At 44.4% G+C, this 20494-nt stretch overlaps 1 protein-coding gene and 1 pseudogene across 8 annotated transcripts in view; both read right to left on the bottom strand.

The window, feature by feature from the left end:
• Window positions 1–20494, bottom strand: part of HECW2 (HECT, C2 and WW domain containing E3 ubiquitin protein ligase 2) — a 1520428-nt gene that overhangs the window by 1379541 nt on the left and 120393 nt on the right. The gene's annotated exons all lie outside the window — the stretch shown is intronic.
• Window positions 2939–3020, bottom strand: LOC138490547 (U4 spliceosomal RNA; annotated as a pseudogene).

Below are 20494 nucleotides of genomic sequence, written 5' to 3' on the forward strand. Positions count from 1 at the left end.
GGAGCTAGTGGGGGTGAGAGGAAGAAGCGAGTCATGGAGTCAGGAGTCGAAAAAAAAGGTCAATGGGTTAAAGTCTTTCTAGGGCAGGGAGTGAGTAAAGGGCAACGAGCAGGGCTTCTGACTGGTCTGAGATTACTTGGACCTTGTTCCAGCTCTTGAACTGTGAGGGAGGGAGCAAACCTTGTGAGCCAGTGGGGGTGTAGAGACAGGGAATGGGATGTGGTCTGTCCAGATGAGGGGTCTAGGGGTGGAAATGGTAATGAGGTCGGTTGAGCTAAAGATGGCATCAAGGGTGTGACGGCAGCGGGTGTGGGTCCTGTTATCTGCTGGGTAAGATTGAGTGCCTCTACTATCAACCAGGTGTTGGGTCATGGGGTTGTTAGTGGTATCAAACCAGATATTACAATACCCCAGTAGGGTGAGTGCTGGTTGGGTAATCATTGTGGCTGCTAGCAAGTCGCGTAGGGTGTTGGCGAAGTGTCTGTTGTATCCGGGGGGGGCCTGTCAATGAGTAGGAAGCTGTCAGAGAGTGAGGTCGGGATGGAGTGTTTGACTAGAAGGGATTCACAGTTGTGTGGTTTGTGTAGGAAGGCTAATCCACCTCCACTAGAGGGTCTATTGTGGGTGATGAATAAGGAGTCGGGTGGGAATGCTTCACGTGCGATTGGTTTGAAGTCGCCCGAGAACCATGTTTCAGTGATGAATATGAGATCAGGGTTTTTGGAGGTGAGGAGATCAAATATGCTGTGTCTGTTTCTGGCCACAGAGTGGGCATTGACTAGAAGGAAGGAGAGTTTGTGGGATGGGCTGGGGCTGGTGCTTCTCCAGGTGTCAGGGGCGGTCAGGGGCGGTTGGTTTCAATGATGGGAGGGTGTTGGTGATTGGGGGGTCTCTGAAAGTAGGATGATCTGATATGATATGATAGGTTATTTATAACACGCTCAATACCCAGAGGTTTCTAAGCGCGGACCGGGGATCGTACCTGTGGTGTTCCGTGTCGTCTTGCTTCCAAGATGAGCATGTTGCCACTGAGCTTTCATCCCGAGTATGAGGGTCGGTTTGGTGTTGTTGTGAAGTGGGGGCAGGCAGTCACAGGTAATCGAGTGAGGACGGGTGTGGTACGGGTGGGGGATGTTAGGTTGATAGTGATTGGTCAGAGGCAAGGTGGGTGTGGCAAATGGAGATGGAGCATTGGGGGTTTAGGGGTGCTTGGAGCAGCTGGCTGGGAGGGTGGCTGGGAGCTGAGTGGGAGGGTGTCAATGGTGGGCATAGGTGCAGGTGGATGGAGGAGGTGGAGTCTGGGCTGTGTTTGAAAAGGGATTTGACAGTTGTAGATATGTGAGGGGGCTTGTAGAGTGGGCAGGAAAGGTATGGTTGGTGGACTGATGTAATATGTCATGAGAAAGTGGCTTGCTCAACATTTATAATGTGGGGCCACTTTGAAAATTATTTCCAGGGCCTTGTTTGTTTCCCAGTCCACCCATGTCCTAAATCGCTGCGTGCCTCCTCCCTCTGCTCAGCATGGTAAACTCTCTCTGACCTTTGGTTTATGAGGATCGTAGGTTTATTGTCAATTTCTCCTTAGCAACCAGCTGAGGGTCGCTGGCTCTCAAGCACGCTGTCCTACGCCACAGCGAAAGAAGCCAAAATTAGATGACTCAGGCAACTATCGTCCAAATTTCCAAGCTGTTGTTCCCTGGCAAGCTCCTAGAGAAATCAATTTATGGCCAGCTACAATCCTCCCCTGAATCTCATGAGCATTTCTTTACGTGCTGTTCGCTAGGCACAAAAAAAATAATAAAAACTATTACCTATTGTGTACGTAGTTCTTACGACCACTGTGTGAGCATTCCTGAACCCTATAAAAAAAAGTTTTTACTCAATACAGGATTATTCGTTTTATTTTTTAGTGGCGCTAGAATGAAGGGAGCGTCGGCCATGCCGGGAATGAAAAATGTGGCATCAGATGTCAGTAGTGAGAACTGAACACGTTGAGCAGCATTCACTAAAAGTTCCTTTGCTTGGTTCACAATACTTTTCAATTTATCCTGACAGCAGGCTGCCAGATGATGTCAGGCACAGAGTGGGGGTGGCTGAAGATATTAGAAATAGAAGAGGCACCAACATACAAGGTCCTAGGACAACTAGAACACTGCATACGAAGAGGAGATGCCAAGATAATCTGGGATGCTGGGGGCCATATTGATATGGTAAAGTGGATTGAAATGTACCTGAAACAACAACAAAGTCGACTTGAAGCATGACACAGATTCGTAATGAGTAGCGTAAGTTCGTTATAATAGAAAAGAGCGTCTTTAGAAAAGAGCGACTTTCTAGTCAGAGGTGTGTACATCATAAAAACAAGCTGGGCAATGGAGATCACCAAAAATAGAAAGCAGGCTATGTCCACTCTTACTGATTTGTTCACACAATATAACACTGAACCTAAACTGAACATGAAACCAGAGGCGATTCGCTAGTGGAAGAGGCACAGTCCTGCAAGCTTTAAGGATTCAAGTAAGGAATGCAAGATTGTAAATCTCAACAACAAGGAAGGATACATTCATTCACTCGAGGTGAACATGTATGTGCTGGATAGGCTACAAAGTGAAAGAGACCCTGCACTGAAGGATAGTGGGGAAAAGATGCAAACAGAATTTGGGGGAAATAAGAGGCTGGCCAGCACGTAACAATACCTGGAAAACTCAAGACAGAATGTATCACATATCTGGCAATGCGCTCCCAGCTGGGACTGGAGGTGATAATCCCACAGTCGTCAAAGTCTGCAGGGTCCAGGAATGCCAGAGTTAAATCCTGTATACAGTCCACACTTCATGGACTGGAGGTGCAGAATTAAAACTGGTGATGGTATGCCTACAGGAGGATCTGGGATCTGGAGGGCATTGTGCCCACTTTCTAGGTGACAAAGCTAAGCAATAGATTTTGGGTAAAGTGTCAATAAGCAATAATCGCGCCTAGGTTAAACCTCATAAGCTCTGATACTGCCACTGCACAAAGCAACAATAGATTTTAGAAACTGCAAAGAAGAAAGAGACACTGCAATACTAAGATAATAAGATCCTGATGCCCCCCAACCAGGGACCAGAGACAATTCAGAAGAGAAATACCCCAGATGATGGGATCAAGAACAGGGCTTCTGCCAGGATGCTGTGGGCTACTTTCTACAACTAACCAAGTTCAGAGGGTTCTGGGACAACAATTGTGCATATTTTGGGATATGGTGGCCGAGGAGTTGTTAAAGTCTGCACTAGGACCTTCACCTGGGAGGAGAAGGTGAAGTAAACCTTCACCTGCCGGAAATTGTTTAATAGAAGAGATGAGATCGCAGACTTTGGGTGTAATGTTTGTTTTACCGGAAGATGAAAGGGCATAGTTTTTGAATGCCTGCCTAAGTCTGTAAGAGTAAAATAAAGCTATATACTTATTAGGTGATGTTTACAGCATTAAGTGTTATAAGCAGTGTATTGGTGTACTTTTAACATGGCGTTAGCCTGCATGACCTTGTATTGTTGAGTTATATACAAACTAAAACGATTTTATTAAATGTTGCAAATATGACCTATCAAGGCCATTGCTCTCCTCAAACAGCAGACTTCTCATTTTAGTAATCATTTACCGCCTTGGCAGCGAAGCCTTTTCGTTCCTTGTTTCAAAACTATGAAACTCCCCACCACCCCCCGCATCATGAGGAGTAATTATGTCCAAAACTGTGAAATTCATTACTCAAAGCCAAGCAGTCCAACCAGGGACATGCAGCCTAGGTCAGTGCAAAGGAATCCTACTGGGGACTACTGAGGAGGGCCAGAAACACACCACCAAGGTGGGTGCAGTCAGGGTCTCCATCTACCTAAGTGAAAAGCAACAGGACCAACTCAAATGGTGTGTAGGCGACTGAATACGATGAAAGAAGGTCAGGTAAGACTATCCCTCTGCCATTTTAGATGCACCCACATCTCCTATGTTCCCGGAAGCTCTCAGGGTTTGGGGCTACTTTTTGGGGGTTCCATGTCACACATACCAGGGTCAGCAGCACATTTTTCAGATGAACTCAAGTTTATTCCATTCTATTTGGTCATCGTGTAGATCTTTCCCAATTACAGCTTTATCAAAATTCATGTCCCTGAAGAAGAGATGCAGGCAATGTATTTCAATAGGATTTGGTATGACCTAGATAAGTATACTTTCAAGTCTATTCTGACCTAAATATCATTTTAAGCAATCGTGAGATATGTATCACTTTATGTGTAGCTCATAACCCAAGTACCATTTTCTAGGGGTGGCCTAATTTGCTTGGAAATCTCAGGGTGAGAACTGTGTAAAAGGTTTAATTTGTGCAAGTCTCTCAAAAATAACTAGATGCCAATGGGCATTAAAATACCCGCACTTTAGACCTGAGGATCTTTAATGCTTGTATTTATTGTCTCACTTATTCTCCTGGCATTTGTTTTCTTCATAGTGATAACATCTCCTAATCGAATGTACCTTGCTTCAGGAAATATTGCCTTATCTTTTCACTTCACATGGGTGTTTCTAAGTCTCATATTTTAGGCCTGGTGGTGGGACTGGGGTGACCATTCAGGTCAGGTATACCACCACCTGCCCCCTGATGTACGATCCAAAGGAGGTAAACACAAGATCCTCAGGCTCCCCAGTCCAAAGTACCACGTCACTAAACCCTAAGGGACCCCAGGACCTGGGAAGTTGGGACCCTGTGAACGACGGAAACCATGGGACGGGGAATACTCAAGACCAAGGTGAAGGACCATGGCCCCGGAGGAAGCGAACTAGTGTGCTGGGTTGAAAGGGACATCCAATTTGCTGAGGGGAGGAAGGCTAGGAAAACACCCCAATAATCGTCTCACCACAAACATAACTCCTGAGTCCCATAACCGCTACAAAGAAAAGAGTTTGTTCCTTTCTACCAATAGTCTTCCTGACTGTTTACTAAGGTTATCCACAAATCTCCTCACCTCAGTCCTGTTGTCCCACCCTCTTCCACCTACACTGACCCAAACCTGTGACCCACTTGCCCTAAAAAGGCATGAAGGTCCTCAGGCTCCATTTGTGCAGTGGCAGTTACTAGAGGGAAGTGTACTTCTCAAATAACAACTCTATTTTAAAGACTTGATGCTGGAAACTACCGATCAGACACATGTCAGAACCAGACTCCAGGCAACAATGGCAGCAGCACCTGCATGGGAGGAAAAGAACACAGGGTCCCACAGTCTAAGATGACCAAACATTCAACAATAATTTTAATCAAGAAAAGCCTCAAAGGATAGTTGCCAAGTGCATCATGCATTGCTGGGAGCTTGGGAAGAAAGTGCTTGTGGGCATGGAAGAGTAGTAACACGAAAGATGGGTAACCCCTTCATCGCTGACAGGGTGGAAGCTGCAAACAAATTCAAACAGTGGTCATGTCAAGCAGAACAATACAACTTAATGCATGAGGAAAAACCAACACAAATTAAAGAAAACCAAAACAGACAACAGATCAAGCCAAAGAAAACATTGTTTTTTTAAAAAAAGACTGTAGTCATTTTATTATTATTTCAACACTGAATAACAAATACATATTAAATCAGCATGAGCCCATACTAAATATTAGCTTGTTTATATAAGAGTAAAGTGCATCACAATTAAAGTGCTTATCCTTCCCTTTAGGAGGAACCCTTTAAACGGTCCACTCTGCTCGCGCACAGCTGGATCACCTGGAACCCTTAGTGAGTGAAGGGATTCACTCAGAAGGGGGCCGGTGGTCACAGGTGCGTCTGCGGAATACTGACTGAAATCTCAGCAATATGCAATCGAACAATGGTAATATGCACAAAAGTTGACAATGTGGTTCCGTTCGTCAACTACTCACGCATCAGGACAACAAAATAAACTGAAGTCAATCAGACAATAATTGTTAACTGTAGTTTCGACAGTGTGGAGCATCTAGCTGTGCTGCAGTTGATGCCCGTCTTCTTCAGGACGGCGCACTCCCTTGAAAGTGGTTGCCACTTGATGTTTGATATATGCAACTGTGAAGCGATTCGAAAACCAGCAATGAATGCTTGAAAACCAAGACCAATAATCAAACCATTATCTCAACCAATAAGGCTGGTCCCAACATCCTGTGGATTAATCCAGGAATATGTAGGCCATGCCGGGAACAGATCACACTGAATGAGTCTAGTTAGGATGGCTGGAAAGATCAACGGTAGAGGCCTCACATCAGTTGAGGAAAAAGAGTAATCCAGATGGCTCGATCATTGGGTTCAACCGGTGGTTAATAGAGGCCGAAAGTCACCGACCTTATTTTCAAGTAGCATGAATTTCGATAGCTAAATAGCTTCCAGTCGTGGGACCTTCACACAGGAATACATCCAGGTGTGCAAGAGATACTGGGCATGGTAGAGGCATTGAACAGCGGGTTGCCAGAAGCGACACGGATGGCCGGTGGTGGCAGGGATAGTGAGGATTTGAAAAGCAAGGTGGGGGATAACCATCATAAGTGCTCTAACTGCAGCTCTGCACTTAACCTTGCAGACCCACCAGGAACAGCTGAGGGAAACGGTTTGAGTCTGGAGAACCAATCCCTGCACCCACTTCATTGAGCTACACAGCTGAGCAAGGATTTGCTGAAGCTGGGCTGCCGGAAGGAGCCTAAGGGGTTTAAAGATGCTCAGCCTTTAAATATGGGTGAGGTGTTTGTGGGCTGAGGAAGAAGGAGGTGGCGATCTGAAGAAGTGAAAGGGTGAAAGCAGAGAGAACAAAAGAGTGAGAAGACGGGGCCAAAATGGAGAAGTAGAGACTAGAGGAGGAGAACAAGTGAGAGGAGGGAATTGGAAAGACCTAGGGAAAGAGACACAACATAGGCAAGAGGAGGAAAAGGGAACAGTGAGACTTAGCACAGAGAAAAAAGGAAAACGAGATACAGGAAAGGAGGAGGTTCAAGAAGGGAGGCAAAAGATGGGAGTCATGAAAAGAGAGGGAAGGAGCATAGGACTGTGAGCGACAAACAATATCCAGAGAAGAAGAGCCTGTGAGAGAAATACTGAGGTAGTGGGAAGGAGAAAAAAAAGAGACTGAAGGACAAGAGAGGATGGCAAGAACATAGCACTGTCTAGGTTGTAGGAAGAGAGGAACAGAAAATCAGCAGTGAAACCAGAGAGTGAAATTCGCCAGCAGTTAAAGAGGAAAATTCAAAAGAGAAGGTGGAAGGACCAGATTGTTGCAGAGCATGGAGGAGAGAGTAGTTGAGTGGTTACCAACTAATGAGAGGAGGCAGAGGAAGGGGGGTCAAGAGAAGGGGGAGGCGGGGGTACAGCCAGCCCTAAAGATATGGAGTGTATCAGACAGTTTTACTTCCTAAAAATAGGCAAAAACTCCCATAAAATAAAAATACTCCCATCAAAAAGTAGGCAACTGCCGCCTGGAACCCTGTGCCCCCTGTTTTCACCCACACAGCTCCATGGAGATGTTTGGGCCAGTAGTGCAGGTAGTACCACAAGAAGAAGCTACTATTATAAATGCCTGACATGAAGAAGTAAACATGTATCTTCTAAAGTGCATGAGTAACTAGATGCAAAGAAATAGCTATCCTTTAAACATTTCCGTTTTTTAGTTAAAACATATTTATAAAATGCTCTCATTGGGAATTCAACTTACATTTTTATTCCTTGAAACATTCTTTTACTCCCAACTTTAAAAAATACAGAGTAAAATACTCCCACTTCCAAATCTTTTCTGGGGCACTGGGTACAGTTTAAGAGGCACCCACCTGAAAGGAGGCCTACCAGCCCAGTGGCTGCAGAAACTGCCACAGCATCTTCCAAGAGCAATGTAGTATCTGCACAATGCTAGTGGCCCTCGCTAAACAGCATGGGCGTAATTATAGGGGCGAAGGGGGGGAGTCCCCCCAACTTTTCTGCCTTGCCTTTTTGTACCCCCCATCTTTTGGTGGGATGGTCAGGGGCCGCATTCATTGATCATGTAATGGGACAGCTTGAGCCTGGCTGAGGTGCCCAGCCAGGCTTGCGCTGTCTCATTGCATAATGTTAAGTTGAGCTCAGCTGCGTGTATTTTTGTTGTAGGGCTGGGCTTCGGGCTGACCCTAGTGAGGGGGCACATTTGGACAATCACATTTGGTGTCAGCGGAGAATCCAGCATTGCAAGAGTGATGTGTGTAATAGTTTCATTCACACCCCCAAAAAGCCCAACCCTCCCCCAATCTAATTTTCTGGTAACATTAGTGGCAGATGGCATTTTTACACACCAAAAACTGCGGCATCATTGCAGATGCAGGAAAGTCATCTATTAGAGCTCTGTCCAGGCGCTCTGGGGCAACATACATGGAAACCTCCTAATTTGCATATGGATTGCACCAACAGAAGTGACATCACAGCAAAGGACATTGCAAGGAGCATCATTGGTCTTGGATACATGGAGGCACCATGGAAGTGACTTTAGAATAAGTTACCACAAGTAAGTCAAGTGGCAAATAACTTTGTGGTGCACAATACCTACATTGCACAATTGTTATATATGGAGTAACTCTATAGTCATTAGCCTTTTTTATTATAATAGCATGATATATTAACATACGCTTTGAAGTAACTCAGAATCACATACAGAGCTTCAGATAAGACACAAATGAATTGCCCAGGATCACACACTTTGGTTAAATGGTGAAACTGATTTAAGCAACTGTACACATCTTCCGAGGTTTAGTTGATATAGATATTTATTGAGGTTTTGCTTTACATTTCATGTGCTTAAATAGTTATTTCTGGCAATGCCTTGGAAGCAAATCACATTACATAATAAGCTAGCCTTTCATAGTAAACTAACTGGACATTATATACATGGTCATAGAAATATGTTGAGGAATGAAAGTATGCCTTTAGTTTTATTCTCCCCATCCTGAATTCAAAGTCACAATAGCATCATGCAGATTAACGTGAGCCTAACAAATCCCCCTTGGGTTTTAAAGTCATAGGAGTTCATTACAAGGTTGGCGGTAAGGGGTTAACGGCGCCGGTAAAGGTGCCGGTGCCGTTAACCCCTTACCGCTGCATTACAAGGTCCTTTAGCGGGTCCCGCTAAGAGCGGCTGGTTTTACCAGGCGCCCTTAGTGGGAGCCGCTAAAGGACCAGCATGCTAACAACGGGCCCGTTATTAACGGGCCCGTTGTTAGCATGGTCCCCATTCCCATTGAGCTCTATGGGGGCTCGAATGGGAATGGGGATGGGTTCCCTGAATGGGGAAATATCGGGTCCTCCAAGGTTGGAATGGCCCGGTAATTCCCCATTCAGGGAACCCCGACCCGGTATGCGGTAAGGGGGTAGCCATGGCGCTAACAGCGCCATGGCTACTTCCAACCTCGTAATGGCCCCCATAGTCATTATTTCATAAAACATGTAACATTATGCACCCTTCTCACTTCTGATCACTCCCTCCCATTTGTAAAGGGACAAAAGTCCCTGCTAATAGTCGCCCCATCCCTCCCATCAGTGCCTAATGGCTCACAGAGTCATTCTTTGTTGACGCAGAGCAACGTGAGGACCCTCTGCTTACTGGAGCTCTTGGAACATTGTCCTGGCAGCGGTACACCTGTACCGTTTGGAAAGGGTAAGGTGTCCTGTTGCCAGGACAAAAGCGTGCTGAGCAGGAATTGCTTTGCACACATTGTCCTACCAGTGGGACACCTTTTCCATTGGGCACCCTCTTTGAGGTGCCGAACGGGAATGGCACGCCACTGACAAATGTCCCGGTCTGACCTCTCGCTTGGTACGCTACTGCTTGGGGTAATTTGAACGCAGGAAAACATACCTGAATTTTAATGCGTCAGAATGTTGCAAGTAATTAATGAAACCAGAATCAGCAACCTAATGTGCAGTTTTAAAATCTTGCAGGCATCCATTTTGTATTATGTCTATATGCGTTTTTGAGTCAGTGCCCTGGTGGCAATAATCAAACACCAGCCCCCTTATGCACGCTTACAGGCCCTCTTTAGCTAGAGGGGGCGCAGGCTTTTTTACTGTTGTCAATGCAGTGAATTCTAAAGACCAACTGTAGTGTCATATGTTTCAGAAGACTCGAGTGTCTTTAGAATTGAATTTTAAAGATACAACACCAGTCTTATGAAAGTTATAAGAGCATTGGCAATGGACTCTTGTGCTATAGTAGTTCACTGTTCTCCCTCAGAGCCACCGTCCGCCCTCCTCCAAACTGCCCCTTTCTTTCACTTGTCATGTCCCCCCCCAACATTTTCAGCAAAGTTACTCCACTGCTAAAGGGGTCTGGCACAGGTTCAGCCAACCATGGACACCTGACTGATAAGGCCAGGATCCCAAAGCCTGACATGATGCTGACCAAGCGACAACAGAGCAGCCACTCAGCCAACACAAGACAGAAGTGTAGGTCGCACTCAAACAACTGACAGACGTCTAGGGGCTGTTACTCAAGTGCCATGCAGCAGAACCCAGGGGAAGAGGACGGACGAAGATTTCTCATTTTTGGTTTCTTTAAACAACTTTTTACTGCACTTTCTGAGTCACGAGTTGTCTGCGGATTCCTCCGCCGTGCCAGATATGCACTCAGCAATCACAGCTGCGTCCAGTAAAGGGAGGCTAAGGGGTTCATTACGAGTGCAGCGGTAAGGGGTTAACGGCGCCGGTAAGGATGCTGGTGCCGTTAACCCCTTACTGCCGCATTACGAGGTCCCTTAGCGGGTCCCACTAAGGCTGGCTGGTAAAACCAGCCGTCCTTAGCGGGAGCCGCTAAAGGGACCAGGCAGCTAATAGCGGGCCCGTTATTAGTTCCCTCCCCATTCCCATTGAGCCCTATGGGGGCTCGAATGGGAATGTGGAAGGGTATTTTGAATGGGGACTTACCGCGTCTTCCAAGGTTGGAATGACCCGATAAGTCCCCATTCAAAGAACCCGGAACCCGGACACGAGTTTGGAGGCAGCCATGGCGCTAATAGCGCCATGGCTACCTCCAAATTCGTAATTACCCATCACGCTGGAGTCCAGTAGCAAGTCCCTTTCACCAGGCACCAGTGGTCGAAGTGTACGATAAAAAAAGTAGCGGAACTATGTTCCCTGCTGGCCTGCCCCCGCTCCCCATAAACCCCATTGCCTCACCCCCTCAGACACACAATCCAAGCCCCCAAACAAACACAGCTGCTGCCTATGGAAATGTTCAGTGCAGTGCACTGAAGTGCAAGCTTCAACCTCTTCCTACACTTTTATTTTAAAACTAAACCATTCCAGAAAGGTTTCTTTTCAAAATAAAAGCACAGGAACAGTGAAGCCTAAAAATAAAAAGTATAGGAGCACTGCTCCCGCCCACTTCGACCTTTGCCAGGCACTCATATGGTGCCCATTCCTTTCCTCTTCTTTGGCACTCTGCCCTCATTAAGCAACCGGATCCCGTATTGCAGAAGGTGTGTGCCGGCACAGTGGAATAATTGTGCCACTGCAAATATGTGCTGCTTGAAAAGATGTTTGCACGGGGGCAAACCTTGCCCAGGTCTACTGGCATAGGCTGGAGAATCTGCATAAACAACCTCGCGAGCAAGACACATTTCAATAGAAGCCATGAATCTGACAGAAGTACCGGGGTCTTGCGACCCCTGCAATATGACCATATCTTTGCGTGTGAGAATTTGATGTGATGGACATAAGAACCCGGAGGGATGATTTTGTTTACTTTATTTCATGCATACAAATATCAGCACCACAAAAAAAAATCTAGGTTGAATTTGGGTTGTATTAAAAAAAAGAAACATTTTAAGTGCCGATGAACAAAGAAAGCTCCTTCAGGAGTCATTCGATTACTGAGACAAATGCACAAAGAGACGTAATGGGAGGAACCAAGCGGATCTCACTCAGAGGCCAAATTCATGATTCATAATTCCCCCTACCCTTCGGGGTGCACACATGGTACTTTACATGGTAATGTTGCACTTCAGTCAGGATAACAGGCGCTTATCCCACAGGCCCTTTCATGTAACCAATAGCTCTCAAGAAGCAATTTGCGAAAATTATCCTGGGATCAGATTAGAGAAAATTCAGAAGAGTAGGGATGGTGGGGCTTCAGTGAATAGTGTGACAAGTTTCTGAAATATATCCAAGGTCTTTAAAAAAAAAACCTTTTCACAGAATTCGAAATCAGTTCACAGAAGCAATACACTCAGCGCTCCTAATGGAAAAGCAACCAGGAGCGTCTGGGGGCCGGGACGGGTCATTAGCAAGTATGCCCCCCGCCCCTATCAAGTTAAACGAATGTCTACTTTTCACGCATCAGGTTTTCGGCCATATCGTTTTCTAGCCCACAATCCCTGCACAAAAGGCTTTTATCAAGTGGTGGGAAAAGTAAAGCATTGATACATTCTCATTATCGTATAGTGCCTCCAACTCCCTTTTCTGCACACTAACAATTGCCCACTCACTTACTGTGTAACAAATCACAGGTTTTGCTCAGGGGTCTGTGGAATACTTGTTATTTTGAAATTAAAGATGGATGATAATTATGATGCATGGGCAAATGGTAAACAGTGGCCATTGGGCTTCAATCTTTAATGTGAATAAAAGGCAATTACAGGGCCGATTGTGAGTCCAGTTAACGTGACAAACCATATACCCCACAACGGGCTGCTTCTCTTACCCAACACACTCAAACACATCACTTCTTTGGAACGAATCACAGCATATTCATGTTTTTAGGTCTTGTTAGAAAGTGCTCTGGCAGCAGTATGACGAGGGGCACTGGTGTCAATCAGCTCCTCTGTGATGAAGGAAGTGTGCCTTCAGGGGAAAGTTCTGTTATGGTGTCGGCCATTTTGTCAAAGCTAGTGCAGCTGTGTAAGTTGTGGGGAGAATTGTCGAATTCAGATTTTTAGACCTTCTTTTGATGTCATGATGCTTCGCATAGAAACATCCGGCGAACTGGGGAAACCCCAAATGATTATTGTAGTCTCCTAAAAAGTAATTCCAGCAATAAATGTATCTAAAATAATAAACATTACATCACCAGTCATAAGCCACTTGTCTAATGGAAGCCATGTGCACTTTAGCACAGGGCAACATGCTGGTCTTGGAAGCAAGACCACGCAGAGCAGCAGAGGTTCGAATCCCGGATCCGCGCTTAAAAACCAAACTCAGGTATTAAGCGTGTTATAATAATCCAATTAAACATTTCTTTACAAAAAATTAAAATTAAATATATGAAGGAACATTATGTGGAAATGAAGCAATGATAAATATATGAATTCCTTGAGGAATTAAGTTCTGCCTGTACCAGAACCTAATGTGTAGGCCAAACTTTCCTTGCACTACACGCTCTGATTTGTTTTGAGATGCGCATTTGCTTCTCTATATAGTTTCTCCATAATCTAAAATGAAAGCATTGCCATTTCTCGTCCCAGAAAGCTTTTGATTGTGTGTCCTACTGTGGTGCACATATTTATATGAACTTCCTCTGACAGTAGTTTTCAAACATTCACAAAGATATCCAATATTGATGGAGGCATGTGATTGTGCAAGTGCTTCTTAACAACTTGGAATTGCTCTAGGCAGCTTCTGCTGGGACAGCACCTACTAACATCCTCTTTCTTCATGTGTGTGGCGGACGTGGAGGAATAGCTCAGTAAAAAAGCATTAGGCGCCTTCATCGGCACTATTCTGATAGCGATTCCCAGCACAAAGCAACAACCCGTGTAGGTATACAATGAGACAGATTTCTAACATTGGGGTTCCCACACCATGAAGAAAATCCTCAAACGTCAAGCCTGTCCACAGGGATCAGCATTGTGATCCACCTGGAGTCGCTGGTGTACTTTCCCTGAGCCACTCTGCACAAAACATGCAGGCAAAACTTCCTTCTGTAGACCCCGTCCCAGAACATTGTGTGCAGAAAACTGATGGTGTCTAAATTTGATTTAAATAGTGCAAATGTCTGTGTACACGGGCCAAAGCTGTGTTGGGTGGAGGTTTCCCATCATTGTTTTTGTAAAATTTCTGTTGAGCGGTTTAATCAAATGAATTTCTGTTTATATGTTTTTTTTAATGTATATATTTTCTAAGTGTATGCAACTTGAAGTATGCTGTCAAAGTGATACCCCTGTCTTGGGCCTTTTCTGCAGCTAATTGTAGGTTATCATTGTTGAAATACACATGTTCGCCTGGAAGATGAACTTGAAGTCTTATTATTGTATGTGTAAGGCCACATCTCCCTGTAGAGGTGATAACAGGCAATGCAGGCAGTCTCTACTGTGCAACCTCAAGTCCTATTGATGTATGCTTAAGGCAACAGCTCCCGCTAGCGGTGGTAACAGGTGAAGTGGGTGCATGACGGCTTCGGTCAAACATACATCTGACCTTTTATTATATATTATGATGATATGGTAGGGGATCTTTGGAAACAATCCCAAGGAATATCTGAAGAAATGTAGATGTTTTTGCCCATGACAGAGAAACCAATCTCTCGCTTAACCCCATATTCACAGATACAAACTGCATCAACTGGGTCACATGAGGCTTAGCACAGCTTAATGAGACACACAGGTCTCTGCCCCAGCATCAACAGAAACAGAACTTAACATACAAGGATAACAAACACTCTGTTTTAATAAGCACCCAACAAATTAACATCAAAGGAGACACAGGTGGGAATGTAATGAATATGAATATGCATGGCTATATTTCAGAAGCACTAATACAGTTCAAAGATATGGAACTTCATTAGAGACGGACATATGATCTAGCCAATGACTTAAGTGAACATCTAAGTATGTTTCTTAATAGATGTAACAAGAGAAAACAAACGTACAGGCATCTATCAGCTGTGAGGGCCACTTTCTATCATGTACCTAAAACTCATAAAACCGTAGGCTCCTTCCCACTGGGAAGACCCAAACGGAGTGAAACAGCATCCCTTATGGAACACATTAGTGATTATCTTGATGCTCTTGTAGCACCTATAGCTAAAGAAATTCTGTGTTACATCAGGGATCCAAGCATAGTAATTCAACCCTTACAACATCAGAAGTGACATAGCATTTGCAAGGTTTGCAAGGGCTGGGTGCTATTTAACACCTGCTTGTAGCCTAGAAGAGCCTGGTTAACTTTACATCAACAGTTTCCAGACGGTAGTTTTGATTTCCCAGGCCAACTGGTTTAATACCATTCCTATGCGACACTAACTGACTTTGTTCGGGAATGTGTAGAAAGGAGCCTTTCGACAAATATAGAAGACATTACGGTTTGCATCTCCTGAAGATGTTAAATATGTACACTATGTACTAGCTTCTGGTTCCCCATTGGTAGCTCCTGCTAACTGGATGATTCCACATCCCCGGGGATTTCTTGTAGCTCTGTTCTCATTTAGTCCTACAGAACGCAGTCACATTGTACACATCAATCCAACATAACAAAGGAGTAGAATATATCCCACATTAAAGCAGAGGTCAGTAAGAATACCTCCCTCCATGAAGAATTATTAACATGCTAAAATATGCCCTGGATAACAATGTATTTCTCTTGGATATAAACAGTAGAATGGGGTACAATGTACCCCACATATGTCAACCTGGTGAATTGTAGGTTTCAGCCCTACCATCTTGGACGGTGGTCAGTCATAATATCGAGAAAAAAACAGTCGAAAGACAATAATTACGAGAGAAAAAATGTCTAAAAAAAAAAAATCAAATTCTTTATTTTTTTATTTATATTTTTTTGGGGGGGTTTCGCGAGTAAAAAAAGGTAAAAACAAAAAAAGGGGGGGTTTAGGGGGGACCCCCCATTTCAAATAAAAAACGTAGTGAAAAAGAAATTCGATTTTTTTTTTTTCGGCATTATTTTTTCGAAAAAATGACTTTCGACATTTTTGTATTCGATATTATCACTATGAACCATCTTGGACCCATAGCCTTCACACTGTGAAATATATAGTGTTATTGCGGCTACAGTGACAGCACAGTATTGCTGTGGATCCGATCTGAAGAGGAGTTTGAAGTATTTTGTCCTCTACTCAACAACAATACTTACATGTAACATTCACCAAGGAAGTCAGCAACCAAGAAAGTCATTATTTGGATCGACACATCTACATAATAAATGGAAAATACACCTTAGACTTTTCAGGAAACCAACAGCAGAAATAGTATACTTCACCCCAACAGTGGATTTTTTTTAGAAACTGTAGTCAAACTGAAGATGTAGAATATGGAACAAATGTGCCTTATAGATTGCCCATGTAAAAGAGGCTGCAAATATCAAAAAGTCATCAAGACCAAAACATGGTGGGCGGTATAAAGTCGGACACTCTTCTTACATCAGAGCAAAACAAGTACAACCCAGAGATTACACAATAAGATTCATTACATCTTACAGCAATAGAAGAAAATAAACATTTTCTATATTAAAACATCACTGGTGAATATTAACACTGGATAACGGTTTAAAAAATGGTATCACTGTAATACAGCAGTCACTTCAGCAGCAATAGTTGTAACAACCACTGCAAACCATGGTTGAACAGTTCCCTCCTCTCTATCAAGCAGAAAGCCAGACACATAGAACGAGCCTGGCAAAAGAACCCATGCGCCTCAACCAGGACACACCTTAGACACTGAAGAGGTCAATATAAAACAGCCATATGCAATGCCAAAGCCACCCATTACTTTCAAGAACTCCAAACTGCCACCAATCATACTCAGAAACTATTTGACATTGTCAAGTCCCTTTTTAAACCACCATCCACACCCTCACCCACTGCAGTACGCAACTCCCTCATGAACTACTTCAACTCTAAAATACAAACACCAGGATAGCACTCCCCTCAGCTTGCCCATTCACACACCCCCTCTCCCAAACATTCCAAGACATGGGACACCTTCCACCCCATAGACACCGACACCCACACTGCCAAAGGCAAGCCTGAAAACTTCCTGGATGATGCATGCCCACCTCAAGCTGCATCCAATTGCACCACCCGCCTAGCTCCCCACCGTCTCAACATAATCAACTCTTGACTCTCACATGGCACTATCCCCACTGCACTCAAAATGGGGCAAATCTCATCCCTCCTCAAAAAAGCATCTTTCAACCCCATGCTCCCTGGAAACGACCACCCTATTACTATCCTACAATACCTCGACAGAATCATGGAACGCTTTGTAACTACTCAACTGGAACAGCACATCACCGCAAGCAATGTAGTTAACCCCTTCCAATCTGGCTTTCTGCCTGTACACAGCAGTGAGACCACTACTCTTCAAATCCTAGAAGACCTCTGCAGCATCACAAAGGACACACAGCACTGCTCGTACTCCATGACCTTTCTGCAGCCTTCAAAACCACATACCACACCATTCTACTAGACATTCTAGCCCACAGGATGAATCTCTCTGGCACCTTACTCAACTGGATTACCTCCTTTCTCACCGACAAGACACACTTTGACTCCATGCCCCTTATCAACCAAGCACCACCCCTGTTAAGTATGGGGTGCTGCAAGGCTCCACCCTTTCTCCACTCCTCATCAACCTATATGTTGAATCCCTTGGAGAGAGCCTTAGCAAACACAATGTACATTTCCACCAATATGCAGATGTCACAGAAATATACTTCCAAACATCATCCCCTGCACAACTACACACTCTCAAAATCTGTCTCTTCACCATCCTCAACTGGATGGCAACCCACTTCCTGAAACTCAACCATTGCAAAACAGAATACCTCCTCATCTGCCAACCCCCAAGGCACAAACCCAAACTCATGGCCTGGATCCAAGATCTTGCCAGGGACTACCCACATATATCCCTCTCCCCACCTGTCAAATCCCTTGGCTTCAGCATTGACCCCCACCTTTCCTTCACACACCACATAGCTGTTGTCAACAAAACATGCAATCTACAAGTACACTTCCTACGCAAAATCAGACATATCCTTCCTCCCGATGACTTCCACACACCAGTCCAAGCACTAGTTCTCTCTAACCTGGACTATGGAAATGTTCTCCTCACTGGACTCCCCAACAACACCCTTGCCCCCCTGCAAGCCATTCAAAACGCAGCAGCCAGACTCATCGCCCACCTACCCATACATTTGCACATCACTCCTGCTGTATCCCAGCTCCACTGGCTCCCTCTAAACCAGAGAATTGCCTTCAAAGGACGTTGTATTGTATTCAAAGCCATACACCAGAAAGCTCCATCTTACCTTCATGACACACTGAACCCCATCAGCCACACAAACACCAGACAAGCCAACCAACGCCTTCTACACATTCCACTCTACAAACTCACCTGCACACAAAAACAAGGATTTACCCACTGGGCACCCAGCGCATGGCACACCCTACCTCTCCACATATGCACTGCATCCTGCATCACCACTTTCAGAAAGAACCTCAAAGCATACCTGTTTAGCCACACAGAAACCTGCCCTCCTTCACTGCTATCACGTGTCTATCCTAATCTTCCTATTTTTTCCTGTAAACATTTGTAAGGCACTGCGAGACCCTCTGCGTAGGGACGGCGCTAAACAAACATGTCAAATAAATAAATGTTTATGAAAAATTGTGCAAAAGTCATCTCACTTTAAACAACGAAGCCCTCCCAAAATTACCTGCAGAATGCTTGAAATGCGTAAACTGTACAGTGTGTACATTTGCAAGTGATCAGAAATATAGATGTTAATATGGAGAAACAAAAACCTTAACAAGCAGATGTTGGTCAAATTGCAAGAACAAAATAGCTGTCTTCATCTCTACATCAGAAGCAAAATAATATCAGTACAAAACAGAATTCTGAAATTCCTTGGAGCAATTAAGAAGACAAATGATGCGTAAGCAATGTTGGTACATGGTGAAGAAGAGCACTGCAAGCACAGCATCAATAAACTCATATGTATAGCATAAGACAAGCCCAAGAAGCAGCAAGAGAAGGGAACAGTGAAATAGGATCCTATGAAATCAGTCTGTTGCAGGCCATTCAGATAACACTCACTGGGATCATGAGAGGCAGGTGTTTGTAGGAACCTAGGTGCAACTTCTTTTAACCAGGAATGATTTACCCAACCAACAAAAACATCAGGATTCGAAGACAGCAACATAACCATTCCTCTGTAGTAACATTGAACTTATCAGAATATATGTGAAATGGTATTGTTTAATTAGTGACCAGCTACACATTGGCACCCATGGACCCACGTAATTTCTTATAGCACAATAACTCGCACTCGGGTAATGAGTCTATTTCCCCACATATAAAGCAGGATTCCGCGCAATAACAGATATGCGCATCGTGCGCAATATACCATGTGACCAATTCTAACTGGTACTGCACTTTATCCAAGACATACACATCAAAAACATATATTGCACCATCAAATTCCCCAAAGCATGGAGAACACTACCTCATGCATCATTATTTCTATTAAGGCAATGTACACCCCTTTTTAATTCAATGATATGCCCAAGAATACGAAATCAATACAATCTGAACAATACATTTTACAATACAGTGAACAAAATGAATATATTACTCGTATTCAAAAATAAAATATCAGTATCAATATCAATTCTAGCCGTATCGCGCTCATACACAAGTGTTTCAGAGCGTGACGAGGCAAGGGAGTGGAACAAGGGAGAACAAAAACAACGCTTTTACTAAGCCCAGTGACATTGAGAACGAGCAAGTGCATGGGAAAGGGAAGGGGGAAAGTGCTGGGGGGAGGAGAAGAAGTGGAAAGTGCTGAGCAAAGGAATAAAAAACAACAGTGGTAGTGCAGCCAGCAAGTGGCAAGTGCTAGGTTTAAGGCACAGACAGGGATGTCTGATAAGTGCAGAAAAGGGGGGGGGCTGTAGGGTTACAGATACAGACCCAAGTGCAAGGATTGCCAAGAGGCCATTAGCACCCAGTGGTATTATTTCTAGCAGTTCCCGCTTCATACACTATAGTCACCCAATCAACTTCAATTCAAACAGATCGCCCAACACATGATGGCGTACACAGAACTGCATGCTTCCAGGGTGCCGGAGTGTTACGATCAGCCACACCAGGGATGAACAGCAGGAAAGACTCTGTTCAGTAATGCAGACTATGGTGTTCAGTTAACCTAACACCCAAATCCATGTTGTTCTCCAAATGTCAGCTTCTTCATGAAGGACTTTATCTCATATGGCCGTGCAGCAATCCTTTTCCCCAAAAAGTGAACAGCTCTACAGATTTTACAGCATCAGTGTTCTCCCACAAATGTGCATGGGGTACACTTTACCTGCTTACCTGCTTTACCTTATGTTATGTTAAAGGATATTTATGCCACGCACTATCACCACCAAAGTGGTCCCCTAGCGCTCTGGCAGATCTGAAAAGCAAAAGAGGGTAGGGTAAGTTAGTAGGGCTTAGCGGGAAAAGTCTAAGGAGAGCTGTGATGTTCAGTTGACAGCTTCAGATCGGTTTACACTGTTTGCTGTG

Source organism: Ambystoma mexicanum, chromosome 9, assembly GCF_040938575.1.
Source record: "Ambystoma mexicanum isolate Mex_15411 chromosome 9, UKY_AmexF1_1, whole genome shotgun sequence".
Lineage (NCBI taxonomy): Eukaryota > Metazoa > Chordata > Amphibia > Caudata > Ambystomatidae > Ambystoma > Ambystoma mexicanum.